This window comes from Neofelis nebulosa, chromosome 5, assembly GCF_028018385.1.
Source record: "Neofelis nebulosa isolate mNeoNeb1 chromosome 5, mNeoNeb1.pri, whole genome shotgun sequence".
NCBI lineage: Eukaryota > Metazoa > Chordata > Mammalia > Carnivora > Felidae > Neofelis > Neofelis nebulosa.
In genome coordinates this window covers 10,532,341-10,544,455 of record NC_080786.1, presented here as the reverse complement: position 1 = coordinate 10,544,455, position 12,115 = coordinate 10,532,341, and the positions used below count along the sequence as shown (strand labels likewise).

Genomic DNA, 12,115 nt, shown 5'->3' with positions numbered 1-12,115 from the left:
AATTTATCCAAGGGATACAGGAATACTGATGCATAGGGGCACTTGTACCCCAATGTTTATAGCAGCACTCTCAACAATAGCCAAATGATGGAAAGAGCCTAAATGTCCATCAACTGATGAATGGATAAAGAAATTGTGGTTTATATACACAATGGAATACTACATGGCAATGAGAAAAAATGAAATATGGCCTTTGGTAGCAACGTGGATGGAACTGGAGAGTGTGATGCTAAGTGAAATAAGCCATACAGAGAAAGACAGATACCATATGTTTTCACTCTTATGTGGATCCTGAGAAACTTAACAGAAGACCATGGGGGAGGGGAAGGAAAAAAAAAAAAAAAGAGGTTAGAGTGGGAGAGAGCAAAGCATATGGGACTCTTAAAAACTGAGAACAAACTGAGGGTTGATGGGGGGTGGGAGGGAGGGCAGGGTGGGTGATGGGTATTGAGGAGGGCACCTTTTGGGATGAGCACTGGGTGTTGTATGGAAACCAACTTGACAGTAAATTTCATATATTAAATAAATAAATAAATAAATAAATAAATAAATAAATAAATAAAGTAAATGAACCAAAAACTGGCAGAATTGAAGGGGAAAAATAAACAATAATAGTCAACAATAATAGTTGGAGACTTCGACACCTTACTTTCAATAATGGATAAAACAACTAGACAGAAGATCAATAAGAAAATAGAAGACTTAAGGTCGAAAAGAAAGGTAAAAGACTTAAGCAACACTATAAACCAACTAGGCCTAATAGACAACTATAGAACACTCCATCCAACAACAACAGGATAGAAATTCTTCTCTAGTGCACATGGACCATTCCCCAGGATAGAACATATGGTAGGCCATAAAACACATCTCAAAAAATTTTAAAGGATTGACCTCTTACAATGTATCTTCTCCAACTGCAATGGAATGAAATTAAATTCAACAGAAGAACTTTTGTGGAATTCACAAATATGTGGAAATTAACATGAGTAAAGAGTCAAAGAAATTGACTCACTAATTTCTAGTGAAATTGGAAAAGACTTTGAGATGAATGTAAATGAAAGCACAATATTCTAAAACATATGATTCAGATAAAGCAGTGCTTATAGTTGGAAACTTATAGCTGTAAGTTTTTATAGCCTACATTTTTAAACTTATAGCCTACATTTTTAAAACAGAAAAGTATCAAATCTATTTTCTATCCTTCTACCTTATGAAACTAGAAAAAGAAGAGCAAATTAAACCCAAAGCAAGCAGGGAGGGAAATAATAAGGATTAAAGCAGAAATACGTATAATACAGGATAGAAAAATAACACATAAAATCACCCAAACTAAAAGTTGGTTTTTTGAAAAGACAGACAAAATCAACAATTCTTCAGCTAGACTAAAAAAAGAAGACTCAGATTACTAAAATCAGGAATAAAAGAGAGGACATTACTACAGACCTAACATAAACAAAAAGTATTGGAAATTCTATGGACTATTGTATTGAACAAATTAGATAACCAAGATGAAATGGAAAAATTCCTAGAAAGACACAAACTATTGAAACTAGCTCTAGAAGAAATAGAAAATCTGAATAGAACTCTAATGATATAGTTCTGTTGGGGTTCAATTAGTAATTTGGACACCAATGTGCCAAGTTAAATATCAAAGTACCTATTACTAAGGAAGAAGAAGAAAAGAAAGATTGTAGGGGGCTCCTATGAATCTATGCCACAGCCACTGTTAACACTTGGGTGCCCTTCTCAGAATGAGATATATGTAATTTATCACATGGACAATTTGGTAGCTTAGGCAATTAGATTTATTGGAAATTAAAAATGTAAGAACATTTCAAAGAACATATGAGTCACTCACTAAGTTTACTACCTTGCCACATTGGTGAATTGTGTATCTAGAGACAATTGGATTTTTTTTTCTTCGCCTTTTTCAACAGGGCCATGTGAAGGCTTTCTCTGAAAAAGCTCGTCTAATCCCACAGCTCCAGTTACCAAATCTGTGCTGATTTTTCTAGAACTTAGTCTCCAGCCTAAGTCTTTCTCTGAAGCTCCAGTGCCTTATACCCAATGGCCTCCTGAACAACTCCCCTAGGATATTCTGCAGGTACAGTACTTCCAACCCAATGTGTCTAAAACTAAACTCACTAAGTGTGGACTTTCTGATTAAATGGTTGAATGCCTTCCTTAAGTATGACTAAGGCGAAGGTTCCACAGGTTGTAGATCAATGCTAATGCACGTAGTTGTTAGGTCTAACCATATGAAATGGCCAAATTTGTAGGGCAAAAATGTGAACATCTGCAGTTTTTCATGGTTCAACCTGATACATCACACCTTAGGTCACAGCATGTTAAAGTAATTTATAGACATCCTGACAGAATGTCTTAGGTAATATAGAATGCCATTATACTCATGCAATTTTACGTTTATACAAGATGTCATATTTATGAAGTTGTACTTATGAAACTTCATTCTGGGGTTCAGTTTGTCATTAAACTTATAGAATCACAGAGATTTTACTGATAATGTGGCCAGCAGTCAGTAATCCCCTTACCAAGAATTCTTTCCCCTCCTACTTTCCCTGGATTGTGTCCATAGTGATTCTAATCTCTCACAGAGACCTAGGAAGAACTGAAGTGGCATGAGGAGAAAAGACAATCAAGTTTATGAAATCAAAGAGTTTTTGACAATTCAGGCTAATAGGTTGTAGTCAGATACTGGCTCTAACGTTTCAGGATAAAATATGCAATATGTGATTTGTAATGGATATTTCCCTTTTTAAAAATATATATTGAGGGAAAATTTCCATTATATAAAATTAACTATTTTAAAGTGAAAAATTCAGTGGCATTTAGTACACTCATGATATTGCACAACCACTACCTCTGTCTACTGGTAATAAATTTCCTTCACTCTAAAGTAAAACCCTTTGTCCACCAAGTACTCTCCCCGGTCTCCTCTCCCCCCTGCCCTATCCCCAGTTCCTGGAAACCACCAATCTGCATTCTGTCTCTGTGAATTTATCTATTCTTGATATTTCCAAAAAAATAGAATCATATAATATATGACCATTTGTGTCTGGCTTCTTTCACTTAGTATAGTGTGTTGATGGTCATCCGTCCATGTTGTAGCATGTATCGGCACTCCATTTCTTTTTATGGCTGAGTGATATTTCATTGTATGTATACACTAAAATTTGTTTATCTGTTCATCTGTTGATGGGCATCTGGGCTGTTTCCACTTATTGGCTATCATGAATAGTGCTGTTATGAGTAGGTACATGTTTCATGTACCTGTTTTAGTGCCTGTTTTCAATTCTTTTGGGTCTATACCTAGGAGTAAAATTTCTGTATTTAACTTTTTTGAGGAACGGACAGTTTTCCACTAGGTCTGAGCTATTTTGCATTCCTACCACACAGTACAAGTACAAAGTTCCAACTTCTCTATATCCTTGCCAACACTTGTTATTTTCTGTTTATTTTTTGTTTGTTTGCTGTTGTTGTTGTTTCGTTAATAGCTATCCTAGTGGGTACGAAGTGGTACTTAATTGTGGTTTTGATTTGCATTTCCCTAATGGCTAATGATGTTGAACATCATTTTGCATGCTTGTTGATTGTTTGTACATATTCTTTGGAGAAATGTCTAGGTCCTTTGCCCATTTTAAGATTGGGTTGTCTCTAATTTTGGATCATAAGAGTTCTTTATATATTCTGGATACTAGCCCCTTATCACACAATATTTCCTCCCATTCTCTAGGTTGTCTTTTTATTTCTTGATAACATCCTTTGAGGCACAGAAGTTTTTGATTTTGGTAAAGTCCAAATTATCTAATTTGTTGTTGTTGCTGGTGCTTTTGGTGTCATATTTAAGAATCCATTGCGGGCGCCTGGGTGGCGCAGTCGGTTAAGCGTCCAACTTCAGCCAGGTCACGATCTCGCGGTCCGTGAGTTCGAGCCCCGCGTCAGGCTCTGGGCCGATGGCTCGGAGCCTGGAGCCTGTTTCCGATTCTGTGTCTCCCTCTCTCTCTGCCCCTCCCCCGTTCATGCTCTGTCTCTCTCTGTCCCAAAAATAAATAAAAAATGTTGAAAAAAAAAAAAATTAAAAAAAAAAAAAAAAAAAAAAGAATCCATTGCCAAATCCCAGGGTCCCAAAGATTTATCCCTTTTTCTCTTTTAAGGGTTTGTGGTTTTAGCTCTCGCATTTAGATCATAGATCCATTTGTAGTTAATTTTTTTTTAAGATTTAAAAACAAATTTTTTTAATGTTTATTTATTTTTGAGAGAGAGAGAGAGAGAGCAAGTAGGGGAAGGACAGAGAGAGAGACACACACAGAATTCAAATCAGGCTCTAGGCTCTGAGCTGTCAGTACAGAGCCCAACGTGGGGATTGAACTCATGAACTGAGAGATCATGACCTGAGCCGAAGTCAGATGCTTAACTGACGGAGCCACCCAGGTGCCCCTGGAGTCAATTTTTATATATGGTGTGAGATAGGGATCCATATTCATTCTTTTGCTTGTGGATATCCAGTCTGCAGAGGCTATCCTTTCCCCCATTGAATGGTCTTGACACCTTTGTTGAAAATCATTTGGCCACAAATATTTAGGTTTATTCATGGTCTGTTGTCTATCCTTATGCCAATACAACACTATTTTGATTACTGTAGCATTGTAATATGTTTTTAAATCAGGAAGTTTGAATTCTCCAACTTTGTACTTTTTCAAGATTGTTTAAGCTGTTTGGTATAGATGTATCCCTTTTGCTTCAAAGCCAGTTTCTGCTTTCATCCAGGTTTGTGACAGTTTCTAGACCATCATGGATGCCTGGACCTTTGGAAAATCACATTTATTTTATGAGGAAAAAAATGAGGTCAAACAAGATTTTTGTTTTTCTTTTCATATTATATAAGTGAAAACAATACATTTATGGACTGAAATATTTGTCTAGCTAAAAGACATAGAAATCTATTTTCTATAGATCTGATACAACTTTAGACACTATGGGATCCAGGCTCCATTAAGTCTATACACATTAAGTCTATCCACATCAAGTCTAATGTGATAGACACAAGTCAAGGTTTGAATAATATTCTTGCTGTGTGAGGGTCGTAAGGCGGGTCCATTTGAACAAAAACCTTTTTTCCCCACCCCTTCCATATCCCATCTTGCCTTTTCTTCCCAACTTCCTTCCTGGTCCTATTTTCAAATGTCCCCCTCTGAACATCTTTCTATCCTCCCTCTCATTTCCTGACCTCCTCTTGCCCTGCCTTCTTTTCCGTGCCCTTCAAAATTACCTTTCCCTCACTGAACCCCATCTCAATTTTAGGAAAATAGATTGTTAAACTGATCCTCAAAAAGTGGTGTAGGGGCGCCTGGGTGGCTCAGTTGGTTAAGCGTCTGACTTTGGCTCAGGTCATGATCTCACAGTTCATGGGTCCGAGCCCCGTGTCAGGATCTGTGCTGACAGCTCGGGGCCTGGAGCCTGTTTCGTATTCTGTGTCTCCCTCTCTCTCTGCTCCTCCCCCACTTGCACTCTGTCTCCCTCTGTCTCCAAAATAAATAAACATTAAAAAAAAAAAAAAAGAAAGTGGTGTCAACAACGAAATCACTACCAAAACACTTAGCCCTGAGTATTTGTTGGCCCAAGAAGTATCCAGCAGGTGGAAGAATTGCAGATTGTCTAAAAAAGGCATTTGAGTCCCTCTGGGTCTTCCATTAAAGTCTCCAGTGAGCCTGTGGTACATATATTTGAGACCACCTAGGATCCTGTCTCCAGTTTTTCTTTTTCTTTAGAGCAGAATCTGGTCCATCACACGTGGCAGGGAATATTTTAGAGGAGATCGATGGCTGGTTCCTTCTGGTCCCACCTTAGTCAAGTGCTGAGCCTTTCCTTTTACTTCATCAGTGGATCCTTGGGAACGTTCAAGGTTTCACTTTTTGCTCTGGGCTTTTGTGCTGCATGTCATCCGTCCAGAGTCATTCTTCCTGAATGATCAACCTGTTTCGTGTTGCCTGCTGCCAGTGATGGGCCCTTACTGACTCCCATAAGAAGGATCCAGAGAAGATTCCTTTTCCTGTGGCTCCCTAGCCATGAGAAGAACTTACTGCTGGAGGTTCTATTCATGCAACTTCCTTCCAAAAGCACTGGTGGTTCATAGCCAGCTGCCAGGCTGGTATGCAGCCACCACTCCTTTTCATTTCTCTGGGACAGGAAACTTCACCCACAGCTTATTGGATTCCTTTTTGTTTTTTCAGTTCACATATATTTCTAGTAGGTATATTGGATCTTGTGTTTCATTCAACATAACTCTTTCCAATTTTGAAACAGATAATTATCTGACCTCACCTTCTAAACATTGCTTAACTCCAATAAAAAAGTCTGTAGCTTGCCAGGAGGAGAATTTGACTGTAGAAGAAAAAACAACCCATGATTGTAATAAATATTGCAATAGCACAGCAGCAGGATTTAGGATTTAAAATTTTTTTTTAGGTTCTTTTGTGTTTGGCTATTTTACTTAGCATAAGGTCCTATATCCCTGCTGTAGGAGGTGTCAGAATTTCCTTCCTTCTTAAGGCAGAATAATATTCCATGGTATGTATATACTATATTTTTTGTTTATCCATTCATTAATCAGTGCACATTTGGGTTGTTTTTACTTTTTGGCTATTGTGAATAATGCTGCCATGAACATGGGTGTACAAATATTTACTCAATTCTTTTGGTTATATGCAGAGTGAAATTGTTAAATCATGTGATAATTCTATGGTTAACTTTTTGAGGAACCACCATCCTGTTTTCCACAGCAGCTGTACCATTTTACATTCTCACCAGCAATGTGCAGGGGTTACAATTTCTCTACATCCTCACCACTTGTTACTTTCTGTTTTTTAAAAATTTTGGATAATTGCCATCCTAATGGCTATGAAGTGTATGACATTGTAGTTTTGATTTGCATTTTCCTAATGATTAGTGCTATTGAGCGTTTTTTCATGTGCTTACTGGTCATATACCTTCTTTAGAGAAATGTCTATTTGAGTCCTTTGCCCATTTTTTTAAGTTTATTTATTTATTTTGAGGGAGAGAGAGAGCACACATGCATGTGCATGGTTGGGAGAGAGGCAGAGAGAGGGAAAGAGAGAATCCCAAGCAGGCTCTGTGCTGTCAGCGCAGGCCCCGATATGGGGCTCAAACTCAGGAACTGTGAGATCATGACCTGAGCTGATATCAAGACTCAGATGCTTAGCCAACTAAGCCACCCAGGCGCCCCCTTTGCCCATTTTTAAATCAGGATTTCATGTTGTTTAGTTTTAGGGGTTCATTATATATTCTGGGTATTAATCCTCTATCAGATATGATTTGCAAATATTTTCTCCCATTCATTGGGTTGCCTTTTCACTCTGCTGACAGTGTCCTTTGATGCATGAATATTGTCATTTTGATGAAGTCCAACTTATCTATTTCTTCCTTTTGTTGCTTGTGCTTTTGGTGTTATATCCAGTTGTCATGAAGCTTTTCCACTATATGTTTTTCTAAGAGTTTCATAGTTTTAACTCTTACATTTAGATCTTTCATCCATTTTGACTTAATTAAGGTAAGGACCACACTTCATTCTTTTGCTTGTGGATATCCAGTTTTCCCCTTCTACCTTTTTGTTTTAAAATTCTTAAATTTTATATATTTTTAATTTTTTTTAACGTTTATTTATTTTTGAGACAGAGAGAGATAGAGCATGAACGGGGGAGGGGCAGAGAGAGAGGGAGACACAGAATCGGAAGCAGGCTCCGGGCTCTGAGCCATCAGCCCAGAGCCCGACGTGGGGCTCCAACTCACGGACCGCGAGATCGTGACCTGAGCTGAAGTCGGACGTTTAACCGACTGAGCCACCCAGGCGCCCCTTAATTTTTAAAAATATTTATTTATTTTTGAGAGTGAGAGAGACAGAGCATGAGTGGGGGAGGGGCAGAGACGGAGAGAGGGAGACACAGAATCCACAGCAGGCTCCAGGCTCTGTGCTGACAGCATAGAGCTCAACATGGGGCTTGAAATCACAAACTGCAAGATCATGACCTGAGCCGAAGTCAGACGCTCAACTGACTGAGCCACCCAGGCGCCCCTTAATTTTATTTTTTTAATTAACCAATCAATTAATTTTTTAGAGAAAGAGAGAGAGAGAGAGAGAGAGAGAATCTCAAGCAGACTTCACACTCAGCATGGAGCCCAACATGGGCCTCGACCCCACGACCCTAGGATAATGACCTAAGCTGAAGTAAAGAGTTGGTCACTCAACCAACTGAGCCACCCAGGCACTCCATTGTTTTTCTTTAACTCTGGCTTGCTTGGAAATGATTTTAAGTTTAATACTGATTAAAGTCTAAGCTAATTTTATTTTCAAGTTGCTAATCCATTTTCCAAAGCAATATCCTTCCTTTTCCCAATTACTATTTTGCAATACCTTTATGGACATATAATTCACTTACCATACAAATCACATACTTCAAGTTTACAACTGATTGGTTTTTAGTACATTCACAGAGTTGTGCAACCATTACCACAATTTTAGACCATTTTCATTACCCACAAAGCAAACCCTGTTTCTTTAGAAGCCACTCCCCGCCCCCCCCCCTTTATTTCTCAACCACCCCAGACTTAGGCAACCACTAATCTACTTTCTATTTCTATAAATTTTTGTATTCTGGACATTTCATATAAGAGTCACATAATAAGTGGCTTTTGGTAACTGGCTTCTTTAACCAGCATAATGTTTTCAAGGTTCATCCAGGAAGTAGCATGTATTAGTACTTTATTTACTTTATTTCTTTTTATCACCAAAGAATACTCCATTGTGTAGATATGGTGCATTTTATTTATCTATTTATTAGTTGATATTTGGGTTGTTTTTACTTTTGCATTATTATGAATAATGCTGCTATGAACATTTGTGTACAAGTTTTTGTGTGGACATACGTTCTCATTTCTTTTGAGGATATACCCAGGAGTGGAATTGCTGGGTCAAGCAGTTATATTTTATCTTTTGAAGAACTACCAAACTGTTTTCTAAACAGGCTGCACCGTTTACATTCCCACCAACAGTGTTATGATTTCTCCACATCCTTGCCGATACTCATTATTTCCTTTTTTATTACAGACTTCCTAGTGGGTGTGGAGTGGTATCTCATTGTGGTTTTGATTTTCCTGATGGCCAGTGATGGTGAGCATCTTTGCGTGTACTTATTGGTTATTTGTATATCTTCTATTACACAGTTAATTGTATGTCTTTTTTGTAAACGTTTGTTTATTTTTGAGGTGGGAGGGAGGGGAGGGACCCAGAGAGAGGGAGACAGAACATCCAAAGCAGGCTCCACACTGATAGCAGAGCCCAATGCGAGGCTGGAACTCACAAAAGGTGAGATCATGACCTGAGCCAAAGTCGAGACGCTTAACAGACTGAGCCACCCAGGCGCCCTGATTGTATGTTTTTGTTTGTTTGTCTTTTTTTTAATCAGTATCCCTACCTATCCCATTCCACTTGGCTGTCTGTTCTTTCATCAGAACCACACGTTTCTCTCTTTATTTTTCATGTTTTAATATCTGATAGGACTACTCTCTGAACTCTGCCCTCCCTTCATTTCCTTTACTTCTTCTGAATGATCTTGGATATCCTCTCTTATCAATTTACTGGGAAGACCTTTCCACGTTGGCACATTGCCGACATGCTAACAAAATAGAGGCACCTTGTTTACAACCATTGGTTATCTCTTTCCTGTACTATTCTGATGCAGTTCATACGCATTCTAAACATCCAGTGGTGATTTATCCGGGAAATGGTACACATGTAATTTGTGATTTTAATGAAATATTTTTGCAGTACCTTTAGAAAAGCAGTTGACACACATGAAAGCATTAACTTGAGTCATTTGATGCCAGGGGATAATACTTCATTTGTGGGAAGAGGTTTTATCTAAATATTTCTCCTACCCTGGAGCATAGGTAATTGCTTACTAAGCTAGCCTCTGCATACATTTCAAATTCCCAGCATTTAATTAATCTTGACAATTGGGATTCTCCATGGAAACAGTGGAGCAAGATGCCATACCTTCCAAAACAAATATAAAAAGAATGCTGTTATTTGTTGCCTGGCAACAGTTCTCTTTGTTTTTATTCATAGGAAAATGTATTTTTTGCTGATTGGTACAACTTTGACAGGGAAAGACAAAGGAGAAAATACTTCTCTCTACATTCAGAAACTGATAGGGCAGTTTAATCTTTTTCTTTGTTAAAGACCCAAGTGCATAACTCTAAAGAGCATTAGAAGCATAGATAGAAGAGCATAGAGCATGTAAAACATAAAGGCAGAGTGAGTATGATCAGAGACGACTCTCATTATGGATCTCCAATGACAAAAGGTCTTTGATTAAGGAACATACTAGACAAAACTGTTGTGATTCTCAAGCAGTGTGGGTTCAAACTGCATTTATAAGGCTCAAGAGTAGGGACGTTTAGATGGCTCAGTTGGTTGAGGGTCCGACTTCAGCTCAGGTCATGATCTCATGGTCAGCGAGTTTGAGCCCTGCATTGGGCTCTCTGCTGTCAGCCTGGTTGGATCCTTTGTCCCCCACCTCTCTGCACCTACTCCGCTTACACTCTCTCTCAAAAATAAACGTTAAGGGGCGCCTGGGTGGCGCAGTCGGTTAAGCGTCCGACTTCAGCCAGGTCACGATCTCGCGTTCCGTGAGTTCGAGCCCCGCGTCAGGCTCTGGGCTGATGGCTCGGAGCCTGGAGCCTGTTTCTGATTCTGTGTCTCCCTCTCTCTCTGCCCCTCCCCCGTTCATGCTCTGTCTCTCTCTGTCCCAAAAATAAATAAAAAACGTTGAAAAAAAAATTAAAAAAAAAAAAATAATAAAAAAAATAAACGTTAAAAAAAAGTAAGGTTCAAGGTATGTCTTAATCTAAATTTCATTCCATCATGGTTAGTTCCTGTGACAGGTGGTATTTTTTTGTTCACAATTCTTTGTTCCTTTTCCACCTTTGCCATGGTATACTATAGATAAAGTACAGTTCTCTATGTCACTCACTTTGGACTCGGTCTATAGAGTGTGTGTGGATGTAACGTATGCCATATCTCACCAGAGGCTGTATGTGAATTTATGAAATTTGGCTTAACCTTGTGCATTTCTGCCAGGTAGCCATTGCGCCATCAGCCGGGCTCCTGGAAGGGAATCAAGTGGAGCAGACCAGAATCTAAGACCAACGCAAGCCTGGCCAACCCACGTGCAGCACACAGACCAGTGAGAGAAAAAAAAGTATCTGTCACTGTAAATCACTGATGGTTGAGGCTTGTTTGTTATAGAACATTTTTGCAGCAAAACCTGACCAATAGAATCATTGAGAAACTAACTGTTCCTATTCATGCCTACCATGAGCAATCATACAGACTTGACAATTTGCACTCTAGGTGCCAGGTAGGTGGGCCCCATCTTTCCAGTCACCAATCAGATGGAGCAAAGTCTGTTTAAGAGAACAACTAGTTAAGGGTCACCTGGGTGGCTCAGTTAGTTAAGTGTCTGACTCTTTACCTCTGCTCAGGTCTTGATCTCAAGGTCATGAGTTCAAGCCCTGTGTCATTGGGCTTGTTGCTGGGTGTGAAGCCTACTTAAAGAGAGAGAGAGAGAGAAAGAGACCAATTAGCTTATCTTGAGGTTGCTAAGGATGTTCTGGAAGGTGAGATATGTATTTTTAAAAATCTGTATTTATAAACTAGGGACAGATATTCTAGGAATACTATTAGTGGAAAAAACAGTTTACAGAACAACTTGGATGTTCTCCTTTAGGAAAATTTCAAACAAATTTTGAACTGTGGCAGCTCCAGAATTTTCATATAGAATTTCTACCTACGTGAGTGAGCTGAATAACAGTCTGATTGGAAGGGAGTTGGGGTGAACAAACAGGCTTAACGCTGCATTTGCATGGCACTTTAATATGATTGAAGAAACTCCCAATTGGCTGCATCATAGAATTGGTTGGAGGGAAACTGATGAAGGATTAAAGCCCCACTGATGAATGCGAAAGCCCCACACTCCCAGGCCTTCCTTGGCCCATCCAGTGCCTATGTTAAGTAGAT

At 38.9% G+C, this 12,115-nt stretch overlaps 1 long non-coding RNA gene across 4 annotated transcripts in view; it reads left to right on the top strand.

Annotated features, from left to right (window-relative positions):
• Positions 1-11,400, top strand: part of LOC131511681 (uncharacterized) — a 48,301-nt gene extending 36,901 nt beyond the window's left edge. For 3 of the 4 annotated variants that reach the window (XR_009261666.1, XR_009261667.1, XR_009261664.1), the window contains 4 exons: positions 1,938-2,104; positions 6,487-6,588; positions 9,143-9,205; positions 11,177-11,400. This is a non-coding gene — a long non-coding RNA (uncharacterized LOC131511681). The remainder of the gene's footprint in view (positions 1-1,937; positions 2,105-6,486; positions 6,589-9,142; positions 9,206-11,176) is intronic. The other variant, XR_009261665.1, reaches the window with a different exon arrangement.
• Positions 11,401-12,115: the final 715 nt, after the last annotated feature.